General features: G+C 39.0%; 1 protein-coding gene across 1 annotated transcript in view; it reads left to right on the top strand.

Moving 5' to 3' along the window:
* Positions 1 to 350: 350 nt before the first annotated feature.
* Polr1A (RNA polymerase I subunit RpI1) overlaps positions 351 to 14,526 on the top strand; it is a 476,971-nt gene continuing 462,795 nt past the window's right edge. Inside the window, exon 1 of the mRNA XM_090382924.1 lies at positions 351 to 442. The gene's annotated coding sequence lies outside the window, so the exon portion shown is untranslated. The remainder of the gene's footprint in view (positions 443 to 14,526) is intronic.

Consider the following 14,526-nt stretch of genomic DNA (forward strand, 5'->3'; position numbering starts at 1 on the left):
AAAAACAGAAAAAGAACAAGATTTTTGACATCACATTTGGAAGAAAATTTGCGATTATCTCTTGATAATGGAGAAATGAATTCCAATGGTTTGACATCATCTCTTCAAAGTTAAGGTTCACACTGATAAGGTAATAAATATTTGCGGCCAATAATTTTAATTGAGTAATATTATTCGTGTATGCTTAATACGGCTAAAAAATTAATTAAAAATGCATTTTCAATATTTCTAAGCAAGAAAATTGATATTTTAATGTATGGTGCTCGCACGTATTGTCAACTGCGTATTGTTTGCTCGCTCAAGCAAAAGGTTAAGTACCCCTGCTCTATAGAATTAACGTTTCAGTTTGAAATTAATTAATTATAGTCAGCGATGATAATTTTTGTTTTTGAAACAGTAGACGGCACTGTAAAACAAGTCTCCCATAAATGAGATCCGAACAGTAGGCTATGTTCCATAGCACGTGTATTTGTTGTGGTTGTTAGTTTGGATAAGTTACGTAATTTATTTTTGTAATTTTATATTTGCCATACGTTAAGGTTTGTTTCAATAACTCAGTAGCTGTTTGTAAGGTATGTTATTTAGTTTGGCAACTTTCTTTAAGAGTTGTTGTTTTGTAGTTGTGTGCAGCGATCAGTATTTAATATAGACCAGTGGTTTTCAACTGGGGTGCCGCAACAGCATCCTTGGGATGTCATGTAATTTGGATTTAAATTATTATTATTTTTTAAAATTTGTATATTTATTTCTCTATAAAAAGGTGTATGGTATCCATTGTACCGTATTTTTTTAATTTTGTAGTTATCTATAATTAATCTTTATTTAGTACCTCTATATAAAGAATAAAATTATTATATAGGTGTATATTAAAAGGTCGACAACACTGTTAGGTATTTCTTTTGACCTAGGGGTGCCGTGAAAATATTACTTGGACACTACGGGCGTCGAGAAAGTTTGCGAACCTCTGATATAGACTGTAAAAGATACCATGAAGCAAGCAACAGTCACTGACAGAGGGAGAGAGAGCCTGAGAGAGGTTTTGGGGGCACCACCCCAGATGTGGGAACAATATTCCATGGCAGGGCGGATTTGCGATTTATGCAGAATAGCGGCTGTTTGGAAGAAAAGTAACGGAGAGAGCGAAAGAGAAAACCAAGTTTTTTTTTTAGATGCAGAGGAAGCAATATTTGTAATGTGCTTGTGTAAAGAGAGATTAGAAGTCAGGGTAATCCCCAAAAGAGATATATCATTTTGCATAGAAATCGGAGTGTCACTAAAGATAAGCATAGGAGCAGAAGAATCCTTTTTGTGAGATATAAGACAAGACTGAGTTTCAGAAGGGTTGAAATCAACTAACTTGTCTTTGCCCCACTAGACAATTAAATTCTGAACTTCGCCTGAAGACCAGCATTTAAGGAATTGGTAGCAGATTTTCGAGAAGTTGAAGCTGATTGAGCAGGGCAAGGTTTCTCAAAATGGAAAGTAGAATGCAATGTGGTATCATTGGCAAAACTATGAATAGGATTTCTAGTCAATGGAAGAAGGTCATTAATATACAAGAGGAAAAGAGTGGGGGGAAGAACTGAACCTTGGGAGACACCGGCATTAGTGAAGTTAGAAAACAGAGCCATCACCGTCAGTGAGTGATCAGAGAGAAAACTGGATAACCAATTACTAAAAACAGTTGGCAAATCATAAGATGGAAGCTTGTTTAGAAGTCCTTTATGCCAAACATGATCGAAAGCCTTTGAGATGTCAAGAGCAACTACTTGTGTTTCACCGAACCTTTCCATTGAATTAGTCCATAAATGGGTAACATAAGCCAGAAAATCACCAGTGGATCGACACTGACGGAAACCATACTGGCGATCGTTGATCAGATGGAAGGTATCTAGGTAGTTTAAGAGTTGGCGGTTAATAGAAAGAGTAGAAGTAATTGCAATGGGACGATAATTGGATGGGAGGGATTTGTCACCCTTTTTAGGAACTGGCTGGATATGAGCAAATTTTCAAGCAGAAGGAAAAACATCTTTGGAATAAGAAAGTGAAAAAAGGCGGCAAAGAATAGGAGTAAGTTCAGGAGCACAGGTTTTGAGAACAAGTGGAGAAGTACCATCGGGACATGGAGCTTTCTTAGCATCAAGATTCGTCAAAATCCTTCTAACATCCTTTTGACGGAAGACCATAGGAGGCATTGAATGGAGCGTGTTGGGAATGGTGGGAGGTGTTTTACCAAGATCATTAATACATGAGTTGGAAGAAATGTGGGATGCTAGCAGGTCAGCTTTATCCTTGGCTGAAGTGACAACAGAACCATCTGGTTTGGACAGAGGTGGGAGCAGTGATGGGTAAAAGTTCTGGCCAATAACTTTGGTAAGAGAACAGAATGCTCGGCTACCATTAGGGCAAGAAGCAAGTTTTCTACCCTTAGCCTGTTCAAACTCTAGTTTGGACTGATTAATAACTGCTTTACAATTGTTGCGAGCTTTGGTGTAGGCAGAAAATGAAACCGAAGAATTAGAAACAAGCCAATTACGATATGCAAAATTCTTCTCTTGAACAGCCATAGCACATTTATTGGAAAACCAAGGTTTAGATAAAGGACGAGATTTTAAAGTGGAGTGTGGGATAAAGGATTCCATTCCTGCAAGAATAATTTCACTGACACTATCTGAGCAAATGTTGACATCAGAAGTTTTGAAACAGTAATCCGACCAAGGAAAAGAAGAAAAGAAGTCTCGCAGGTCATGCCAAACAACATGAGGTTGGGAATAGCCATGAGAGAAAGGTTCCATTGAAGAAGAGACAATCACCAAGTTGTGATCTGAAGTGCCTAAAGGACCTCTCACTTCGACCGTGTACTTAGAAGGGTTGTTTGTGAGAAAAAGATCAAGCTCTATTGGCTGTATGATTAGGATTGTCCGGTATTCTTGTAGGTAAATGAACAATTTGTGCTAGGTCATTAGTAATTACAAAAGCCTCAACATCTCGACCAGCTGGGTCGGTGTGACTAGAAAATGGGAGCCAGCTGGAGTTGTGAACATTAAATTCACCAAGGAAAATTACCTCACTGTTAGGAAAGTTGGACTGGAGAAAGTCAAGTTGCAAAGAGAGGAAGTCAAAGAGCTCCAAGTGGAGTTGGGAGAACAGTAGAGACAACAGATGAATTTGACACAATGAGGTAGAGAGATTTTAAGCCAGAGAAGATCAAAGAGAGGAGATTCCAAATTGCCAAGTCTATGACAGGGAATATCAGAACGGACATATGTACAAGTACCACCTTTGAGGTGAAAGGAATCAATTTGACAGCAAATAATTTGAGCCTCTGAGATGAGAAATGGTTGAATCAACCGATAACTGAGATTCTGTCAGAAAAAGTACATGGGGTTTAGCAGACTGCAAGTGGAAATGTACATTGTTGAGATTAGAAGTGAGATCATGTATATTTGTAAAATGAATTAGGAAGTGCTTGGAAGGTTTAGATCTTTTTGCAGATAAGCTTGCTCTATTAGTTTGACAATTCATGGTGTATTCAATAGTAAGAAAAAGTGGATGGGACATGCTGTATGAAGTAATGAAATTATTGGATATGGCATACAGATGGTAAGAATATACCCAGATCCTTGATATAACGTGGCCTTGACAATGCTCCCCCACATACACACCACTCGGACTCCCTCCAGTCACTATCTGGCAGAGTAGAGGTAGCAAGATTATACACTAGCTGATCCGGAAGCCTCCTAGAGAGTTACCAATAGGTTCGGTCCAGTGTGCTAACTAGTGGCTGGCCTGCACCACCGTTTTTGAGCTGTACCCTCAAAATGTAAGGAATATTGGATCTCACCAGGATGTTCATCATAACCTGAAAAGCCATCAATCATACTGCATGATGGAAGAGATAGGGAAGGGTTGACCGGAACTTAGCTCTGGAGACTAAACATGGGTTCCACCACTTCAAGCCTCTAATAAGCAAAGTGATGGTATTGCATCGGTTGAAGAGAGTCATCTACCACCTAGTACTGCCTGGTAACATAGAGGGGCGGCATTCCTCCATGTGGTGTGGGCGCCACACCTCGACCCCTGCTTATGTTGGTTCACACCTGGGTGGGCACCCACCATGTACTTGTGCGTGGAGGTTATTCGCAGGAGTACTAACAGTCCCACCATCGTGAAGGTGCAAGCAGAGGATTTGGCTGTCACAGACCATCCTGACTTCGCGGAAATTGGGTACACTTGACTTGAGTGTCTCCCGAATATCAGTTCCATCAGCATTTTAGACTCCCAGGTAGCAAGTTTTTTTTTTTTTTTTTTTTATGAAAACCCCATACACGAAAGGTATCAAAACCTATAGTACTTAGTACCGTGCATGGGTTTGAAGGAGAAGTATGGGGGGAGGGGGGGGGGTGACAGAAACTTTGCTCTAGAGACTAAACATGGGTTTCACCACTTCAAGCCTCCAATAAGCAAAGTGGTGGTATTTCACCGGTTGATGAAAGTCATCTACCACCTGTACAGTACAGCTTGTCTGGCATATGTGAGAGAATGTCTGTGACAACCCCAAAGACCCTTCTTGGAGTGCATACCGACTACCAATTGACATTTGCAGATTCAGTTTTGTCTTCTTTCTGTAGCTCTCAGGCTGGGTGCCTCCATAGCCAGGTGGGCAGGAGCAGCAGTGCATAGCACACACTTCTTGATTAGACTGACTGGGGTTCGAGCCCATGACCACCAAATACGGAGTATGCGGAAAGGTCAGGGAATGACCATCGCATATCCCTGGAGTAATATGGCCTTAGTTCCTAATGCTCCTAAAAATCAAATAACAAAACTCTCAGGCTGGCTTTCTATGAGAACCCAGCGACCACATTACTGCATGTACTCTCTTGTGATAACTGTTAGTGACTGAAATTAATGCAACCTGAAGAATACCCTTGATATTTATTGATAAGAGTACTCTTTTGTGTTTCTGACTCCAGGTGGTTTTGTTACTTATCTCAGCCAGTGTTGCCTTAACCATTGGGCCAAATGGCCTAATGCCTTAACCATTGGGCCATATGGCCTAGGCCACCTTTTGAATGCTTTTCTCCCTTTTTTTTTTATTTTTATTTCGTTGTTTTTATAAGAATTTCTATTGCATTTGTTCATGAACAGTAAAATCTACATTTGCTTTCAAAGTATTTAGTGTAGCTTATTAAAGATATGCATTCTACAACTGTAAGCTAGTGGATTGTTATTAGTAGAGCAGCAAAATTATATCAGATGCCCTTGTTTTTGGAACCATTTCCAATAGATCTATGCCCTTCCTAAAACAGTTTCTTGAATATTGCTATTGCATACAGGCTTTCAGTATTCAAGATGGAGACTTACTATTACTTTATATAATAGGATAATTGCCTTTTTTTATTAACTTCAAAAGTTCTTGTATGTCTGCATTTTCTTAATGGTTAAAAATGAAAAAAATTATAGTGACCATTATCAATAATTTATCAAGTTAATTGTTGGCTTAATTTAAATAGTTATGTGGTTTATAAAAAAAAATAATAATAAAACAAGGGGAAACAATTAATAACTGCAAATAATATATAAAAATGTGTTTAGTATTAGTTGTGGTATATGATGCCAGAAAGCAAGCTTGTACAGCATCAGCCAAAAAAAAAAAAAAAAACTATTTCACCTACCTATTCCCTCCAATAGTTTGTCTAGTTCTTCCTTGAATTTATATAAGCTATCAAGTTTCACAACAACAGATGGAAGTTTATTCCAGCAATCAACTACTCTGTGGCTAAAGGCATACTTCCACATAACTATTCTGCAAATGTCCTTCCCTGAACTTGAATTTATGCTCCTCATATCCATAATCTGAGCAAGAGAAAGAATCTCATCAGCATTGAGCTTGCTGATGAGATTCTTTTAATTCAAAGCTTTAACACCTCAATCAGATCAGCTTGCAGGGTCCTAGTCTCCAGATGCTGCAATTTGCCGAACTGAAGCCTTTCTTGGTAAGAGCACCCCTTTGTTCCTCCTTCACTAGTTTTATTGAAATTTTCTGTACTTGTTCCAGTAGCTCTACATCCTTTCTAAAATGCCTCCAGACCTGTATGCAGTACTCAAGATGTGGCCTGACCATTGCCTTATACGATGGTATAATTACCTCCTTATCCCTACTAGCAAAATTCCTTTATATCATTGATAAAACCCCATGAGCTGGCCTGGCAGCACTGCTCAGAGAACTTCATATCTGACTGCACAATTACCCCCCCCCCCAGGTCTTCATTTTCCACTACATCGAGTGTAGTACTACATAGTTGTATGTTACTCTGGGGTTACTGCTACCCATATACAGTACTTTGCATTTGGGTAAACTTCAGTTGCCATTTCTCAGCTCATCTGCCTAACTTTTTTTAGATCCTGCAGCAGTAGCATACTGTCATTCCATCATTAATACCCTACCATGCTGTGTATCATCTGCAAACTTGGACATTAAGCCTAATATGCCTTCATCAGTATCGTTGATAAATACAGAAAACAACAATGTGCCCAATGCCAAATTCTTGGGGTCTTCGCTAATAACATTCTTTTTTTTTTTTTTTTTTTTTTTTTTTGTTTGGTAGTTGTTGGCGCATCGGCTTCTGTGGCCATAGTGCACCTCCCAAGGTTTTTGCAGTACTTTGATCCAAGCCCGAGGCGGGAATCGAACCCGCGACCTTTGGGTTGCCAGGCAGGCACTTTACCCACCTGGCTAGCCCGGTCGGCTCTAATAACATTCGAAGAGCAGTGTCCATTAATTACCATCCCTTTATCCACAGCAGCAACTTGTACAGCAGTCTTATGTTCAGTGGTATCAAGAACTTTCCTGAAATCCAAGTACACATAAATGATATCATAATTATTTTTTGCATCCTTTGTGACCGCATTATAGTAACCAATCAAATTGGTCTGACAGGATTTTTCCCTTAACAAACCCATGACGTGTGTGAAGTATAACTGCAGTCTTGTCTAGATGATCCTGCATCACTTCTTTAACCAGTGGCTCCATTATTTTCCCTTGAACAGAAGTTAAAACTAACAAGTCTAATTACTTATCACCCTTTGATACCCCCCTCTCCCTTTGTGATTGGGTTATATTTCCACATTCCAATCTGCTGTGATTTCTCCTGAATTCAACTTTGCTCTAATAATTATGGTTAAGGCTTTACTTACTTCCTTTGCTGCCTCCCATAATATAATTGAATAGATCCCATCCACCCCAGGTGCCTTTCTTATGTTTAACTTCAACAATTTCACTTCCACTCTTCTCCCACTTATTACAAAATCATTTAGCTCCCTGTCAGAATTTGATAAACTTATGGCCTCCACTTCCCTAAAGAATTCCTCATGTGTTAATTTAGATGCAAAACTCCTTCAGTTTGCCAGCGATCTGAGCAGTATCATCAGCAGTTGAACTATTGATATCAAGCGAACCAATTTGTTTCGTCACTTTTCTTCATAAGTAAAAAAAAGTCTTCACTGTTTTTGTTTGCATCCTTTGCCAAAGATTTCTTGTAATTTGCTTTCACTTGCCTAACCTCCTTTGTGACTTGATTACAGACTATCTTATATATCCCATAGGCTTCTGTGTTGCCTGATAATTTATATGCATCCCATGCATTTTTCACTGCCACAAGTCTCATTAATTCATCTGACATCTGTTCAGGCTTAAATCTTGAACAGTATTTCTTAGTTATTATGAAAAGCCTAGTAGCATTCCATGTTTAATTCCTTGAATGCTTTTCAATTAGAATCATCAGTTGGTCCCACTGTATAGAATTTAAAAACTGTCTGAGACCACCACATTACCCTTACAAAAGCAAAAATCCTTCCTTTTATCTTTTATGGTAGTTACATCTATTTAGACTCAAGCGTTTAGGGCATAAGCCTCAAGCTATGAAGGAGTCTAGACTATATATAAATATAGTGCAAATGCATCAGGAATACATAGCTATATCTGAATAAATCAGAATATTTGCAAAACGGCATCGTTTTAAGTTATATCTCATATTGTGAATACCTTCACAACGAGTTGCCATGATATTGCACTACTTCGAATAAGTAACGCTTCACCTAAGGAGAAGACTAATGTTACTTATTCTCAGATGGATACCACCACCCAGACGGCACCGTTTCAGGGCTATTTGGCCCTTCTTCGGTGGGTGGGTAGGTACCCGAGTGATGCAATGATGGCAAAACAGTTATGAAGTATAACTCCACAATATGAGAGATGCCTGATGGTGTATCATGTATTTAGACTCAAGCGTTTAGGGCATAAGCCTCAAGCTATGAAGGAGTCTAGACTATGTATAAATATAGTGCAAATGCGTCAGGAATACATAGCTATATCTGAATAAATCAGAATATTTGCAAAACGGCATCGTTTTAAGTTATATCTCATATTATATCTCATATTATATCTCATATGAAGGTATTCACAATATGAGATATAACTTAAAACGATGCCGTTTTGCAAATATTCTGATTTATTCAGATATAGCTATGTATTCCTGACGCATTTGCACTATATTTATACATAGTCTAGACTCCTTCATAGCTTGAGGCTTTTGCCCTAAACGCTTGAGTCTAAATACATGATACACCATCAGGCATCTCTCATATTGTGGAGTTATACTTCATAACTGTTTTGCCATCATTGCATCACTCGGGTACCTACCCACCCACCGAAGAAGGGCCAAATAGCCCTGAAACGGTGCCGTCTGGGTGGTGGTATCCATCTGAGAATAAGTAACATTAGTCTTCTCCTTAGGTGAAGCGTTACTTATTTGAAGTAGTGCAATATCATGGCAACTCGTTGTGCAGGTATTCACAATATGAGATATAACTTAAAACGATGCCGTTTTGCAAATATTCTGATTTATTCAGATATAGCTATGTATTCCTGATGCATTTGCACGGTAGTTACATCTTTAAGTAAATTTCACATCAATACACTGCGATATGTTTTGTTATATATTTTTATAGTTATATTGTTATATACACTGTGATATGTTTTTTTGGGTAGCTTACCGGACAAACTTGTTTTCCACTACTGAAGTTTCTCCCTGCATTCTCGGTAAACATGGTGCGTGTTATTGGTAGTGGCAGTAGGAGTCAATAACTATGTGTTGATTAGTTTTTTCTCATTATTAAAAGCAGATTATTAGAGTTCATGAGTGTTTTCAAGGCTGAAATTTACTCATGGGTTCACTCTCCAGACTGCCTCAGTCTTAGGGTGTTTACCCTCTCCCTTCCCACTGTTTTTAAATAGGAAAACAACTTCTACAGATGGTGCATGTTATCAGTAGTGGCAGTAAAAGTATTTTCCTATTTTAAAACAGTGGGAAGGGGAATAAACATCCTAAGACTGAGGTAGTCTGGAGGGTGTTACCCATTAGTAAATTTCAGCTGTGAAAAAACTTGTGAACTCCAATAATCAGCTTTTACTAATGAGTGAAAACTGATCAATACATTTATCGATTTCTATTGCCACTAATGATAATAGAAATATTATCTGTCTGTTTACCGAGAATCCAGGGAGAGACTGCGTAGAGGTAGCAGGAAACCAGTTTGCTGTGGTTCTCATATTGGCTTTCTTTACCTTTGCTGTTTTTTTATATACAGCAAAGTTTCTGTTTAACATAACATGTGTGCCATTGTGATATTAGTATGCATTTGTACCCTTTCTAATAAGGCCTTAACTACACTACTTTTGTGGCAACTGGCCCGAGCTGTTTTGAAGTGTGTGTATTGGCCCCGACACATAGGTTTTCTGTAAACCTTTGTTTTGAAGTGTTAGCCTTCTCTGTATATACACACACACACATCTAGGAACAGAAGGGTCCTCCCTTGCTCAACCTCCGAATATAAGGCGAACTGCTATTCAACTACTAGAGTATTTCTATTTCGTGTCTTCTTTGTATCACTGTGAACGTGTCATATCTCTTCCATGCACGTAATGGGGGAGGACGAGAGCTCCCCAACATCCTATCTTCAAATTCTTCCATTGCTAAGTTGGCTATAATTGCACTAATAGGTGAATCCATGGCCACTCTGCGAACCTGCTGGTACATAACCTTTTGGAATAACTTAGTGCTACTACTTAAACATAAGCTAACACCTTCACAAATATCTTCACCACTTAGGGCTGTCCTATCTTTCAAAGTACCATCTCTACTCAAAGCATTCCGCATACAATCCAAACCATGTTTGACAGGTATACACGTGTACAAAGAAATGACATCAAAGGATGCCACAATCTCCTCTTCCCTCTTGAGCATGGATGAACTGTACAAATTCCCTGCTATTTTTAATAGTATGATCCGAGTGCCCTACTACAGGGGATACAAATTCAGCCAGAAATCTGGATAGTGCATGCATCGCACTGCCAATAAATGACTCAGTGGGTCTGAGGGATCCCCAGCCTTGTGCACTCCAGGCAGGCCATAAAGTCTAGGTAAGTGACAGCCTGACGCATGCAACCTCCAGGAAACTTCCTCAGATTTTTTCTACCTTAAGCCTACTTATTAAGCCTACTTATCTGGACCAACTTATTAACTCGTTCTAGTCCGCTCAGGGGATTCCTCCGAATGATCTTATATGTAGATCTGTCATTCAGTAAACTAAGGGTCTTTTCCTGATAGTTGTCTTTGTTCAGCACTACCGTAGATCTACCCTTGTCTGCACATAGTGTTACAATATTATCATCTTGTTTTAATTCTTTTAATGCTTTTCTTTGTGCAACTGTTAAATTGGAAGAGGCCTTGCATGCTGAACCTAATGTGCACAATGTCCTAAAACCGGATCTCATTAGCTGTGATCTCAGGCAAATTGGCCACAGCTCTCTCTATACCCATTGCAGTATCTGCTATGGGGAGCCTAAGAGGGATTAAACTGAAATTGGGGCCTAAATTTAATAAATCTGTTTGTTTGTTAACTCCTTATCACTCAGGTTATGAATGAACTCGCCTCTACTGATTACATTACTTCCCCCCCCCCCGGCTTCTTCTCTTAATCTATTATATTTGTTCACTTGCCTTTGTCTATATTCATCCGAGATCCGGTTAGCTTTGGCCATCGCTGTTCTGGATACCTGTGTCCAATGCACTATTCCAAACATTCACTTAAACGTCTGGAACTCGTTTCTTTACATCTCCTGGTATACATCAAATCTTTATATAACTTACCGATCCAGATACCCACCCACTTTCCTCTGGTATATCATAGTAGCTCGTTTTAGCCAACTGTCTGGAAATGGTAACTTCACTCTAAAGCCATATGGAACTAAAAAGCAGTTTTGCACCGATGCGCAAACCTCAGATGTTGCCTCTGCTTTGCTTCAGTAATACATAACTTCTGAAATTGTCGGATCTCCCGCAATACAGGTTGGCCATAAACCAAAAATAATTCATTGAAAAGGCCTGTTCAGTCAGGAACTCTGTAATTTATCTCTAATGCTACTAAATAACACAGACACTATCTCTAATGCTACTAAATAACACAGACTCGAATCTGTAAAACGTCTTTATTATGATAAAATAAATAAAATACACGTGTACTGATTGTATAACTATATATTAAAACAAAATAAAATAAATGTATAACAAGAATAAAATTCAATAAAATATATAAAATTAAAAGTTGTTTAAAACCATTAATACAGGAGCTTTTGGCAGCAGCGGCAGTCTTTATCAGCTATAGTGGTTGCAGGATGACCGACAATCTATATGTACCACACATCTCAGCAGGTCTGTGACATGAACTATGGTGTCTGCGCACGGTTCACTTCTCATGCATTGAAACCGGAAAATGGATGGACCACTCTAAACTTTCATTTCTTCGTATTTTATCCTTTATCCCTTTATCCCTATTTAGACTGTAGCACTTGGACGAACATATTCTTAAACTCTCCAGCCATTTCCGATTCCAAAAGCCATGTGCCTTATCCAGTCATGGCTTCTTTAGCAATAATGCCATGCCCAGTTTCCCAGGCATGTTCCACTACAGATGAACCTCCGTAATTTGCAGTCTTAAGGGCTCTATTGTGTTCCCAGCAGTCTGTGTTTCGTTTCCCCCCTTATAAGGGGGAAATGAACGGAAGGGGGGACCCCTTCCGTTTCAAGACGGGTTGTATACAGAGAAGGCCAACACCTGAAAACTAAGATTTACAGAAAACCTATGTGTCGCGTCAATACACACACACTTCAAAACAGCTCAGGCGAGTTGCCACAAAAGTAGTGTGGTTAAGGCCTTATTGGAAAGGGTGGGGTCCCATTGCTTGTCGTCTGGAGAGAGAGAGAGAGAGAGAGAGAGAGAGAGAGAGAGAGAGAGAAAACGAGAACGAACGTGTTACAGCGGACCTAGTAACATGTCGTTACCCCCAGAGCATTATCGAGAGGTGTTTAGGAGGTATGAACAACAGTTGCAGGGATGCTTTTCCACCGCATATGTCCCCTACTATCCGGGCATTTCAGAACCCATTTCCCGTATCTTGTGTTCGCTTAAGATATGCTGTATGCAGCTGCTAGGTCGGAGGCTGCACACAGTAGTGTCCGCAACTAAAGATCCTATTGTGGGTAATGACACTAGTGGGGTCATATATGAAATCGAGTGTCCTGATTGTGGCGGGTGTTATGTGGGGGAAATATAAAGCAGACTGCGGGATCGCCTGGGGGAACACAGTAGAGCCCTTAAGACTGCAAATTATGGAGGTTCAGCTGTAGCGGAACATGCCTGGGAAACTGGGCATGGCATTACTGCTAAAGAAGCCATGATCGTGGATAAGGCACATGGCTTTAACCGGAAATGGCTGGAGAGTTTAAGAATATGTTTGTTCTGAGCGCTACAGTCTTAATAGGAATAAGGGCTGTTGCATTCATCCACTCTTTGAAGCCCTTATCCTATTAAGAAACGAATGGTTTAGAGTGGCCCGTCCATTTTCCCGTTCCAATGCACGAGAAGTGAACCGTGCACAGACACCATAATTCGTGTAACAGCCCTGCTAAGATGTGTGGTACATATAGATTTTCGGTCATCCTGCAACCACTATATCTGATGAAAGTGGCCGCTGCTGCCGAAAGCTCCTGTATTAGTGGTTTTAAACAACTTTTTATCACTTTTAATTTTATATATTTTATTGAATTTTATTCTTGTTATACATTTATTTTATTTGGTTTTAATATTTTAACATATAGTTATACAATCAGTACGTATGTATTTTATTTTATCATAATAAAGACGTTTTACAGATTCGAGTCAGGGCGCCTCCGTAGCCAGGTGGGAAGGAGCAGCAGTGCATAGCACACGCTTCTTGATTAGACCGGGGTTCGAGCCCGTCACCACCAAATACGGAGGATGCGAAAAGGTCAAGGGAATGACCACCGCATATTCCCGGAGCAATATGGCCTTAGTTGCTAATGCTCCAAATAAGAAAACAAACAAACAAACAGATTCGAGTCAGTGTTATTTTTAGCATAATGGTTTTTCTTATCTGTACTGTCCCATTCAGAAATAAAGCAAAATTTGGTATAGCCAAGTTGTTGGCTTATTAAAAGAGCATTACAGATGAATTACAGAGTTCCTGTAATTCACCTGACTCCAGAGGCCTTTTCAATGAATTACTTATTGCCTAGTTAAATGGATCTCAATGTCATGTGTCATTTGCAGTTCCTGTGATTTGGAAGGAATTAAAAGTCCATTCTACACATTACTATTTTTGTTTAACAAACATTTCAGGGATTACTATAAATCTAAATATACTGCAAAATATCAAATATACCGTCAGTTATAAGACCTGTTTTATATAATGAAATAACCAAAATTACAGCAAACCTAAAAGTTGGATGAAAAAGATGAACCAGATGATTTTGAGTGCAATGGTGAGACCCAGAATGACTATGAAGAAGACCAGCAAGTTAGTGATCCCACATATGAAGTGACATGTTCATCCTTGGAACCATATAATATTGCAAGAGGAACTAAATGATCTTGGTTGTGATTTGAACTTGGCTAAAAACCAAGCTGAACTTTTGGCATCTAGGTTGAAAGGAATGGAATCTCCTGCAAGGGGACATCAGAATACATTATTTTTGTAAATGTTAGTAAACATTCATACATATCTTTTTTTTTCCAAGAAGAATTTGATTTACTGCAGTGATGTAAATTCTATAATGGAAACTCTAGGACACCTGCATACTACATGGTGATTATTCATAGATTCTCTCAAAAGAGTTTGAAAGCAGTGTTGCTCTATAACAGAAATACATTATCATTCAGTACTTTTGTCATGTTGACAAATGAAAGAAACGTATGTATAGCACGAAACTTCTCTTGACAAGCATCAAGTAGGAACAGTTTTCTTGGCATATCTGTGGTGACCTTTAAGTGATTTGCTCTTTTAATAGGCCAACAACTTGCCTATACCAAATTTTGCTTTATTTCTGAATGGGACAGTACAGATAAGAAAAATCATTATGTTAAAAAATGGTGGCCTCAAAGAAA

This window comes from Mastigoproctus giganteus, chromosome 10 (assembly GCF_048544385.1).
Source record: "Mastigoproctus giganteus isolate SK-2022 chromosome 10, ASM4854438v1, whole genome shotgun sequence".
NCBI classification, from domain to species: domain Eukaryota; kingdom Metazoa; phylum Arthropoda; class Arachnida; order Uropygi; family Thelyphonidae; genus Mastigoproctus; species Mastigoproctus giganteus.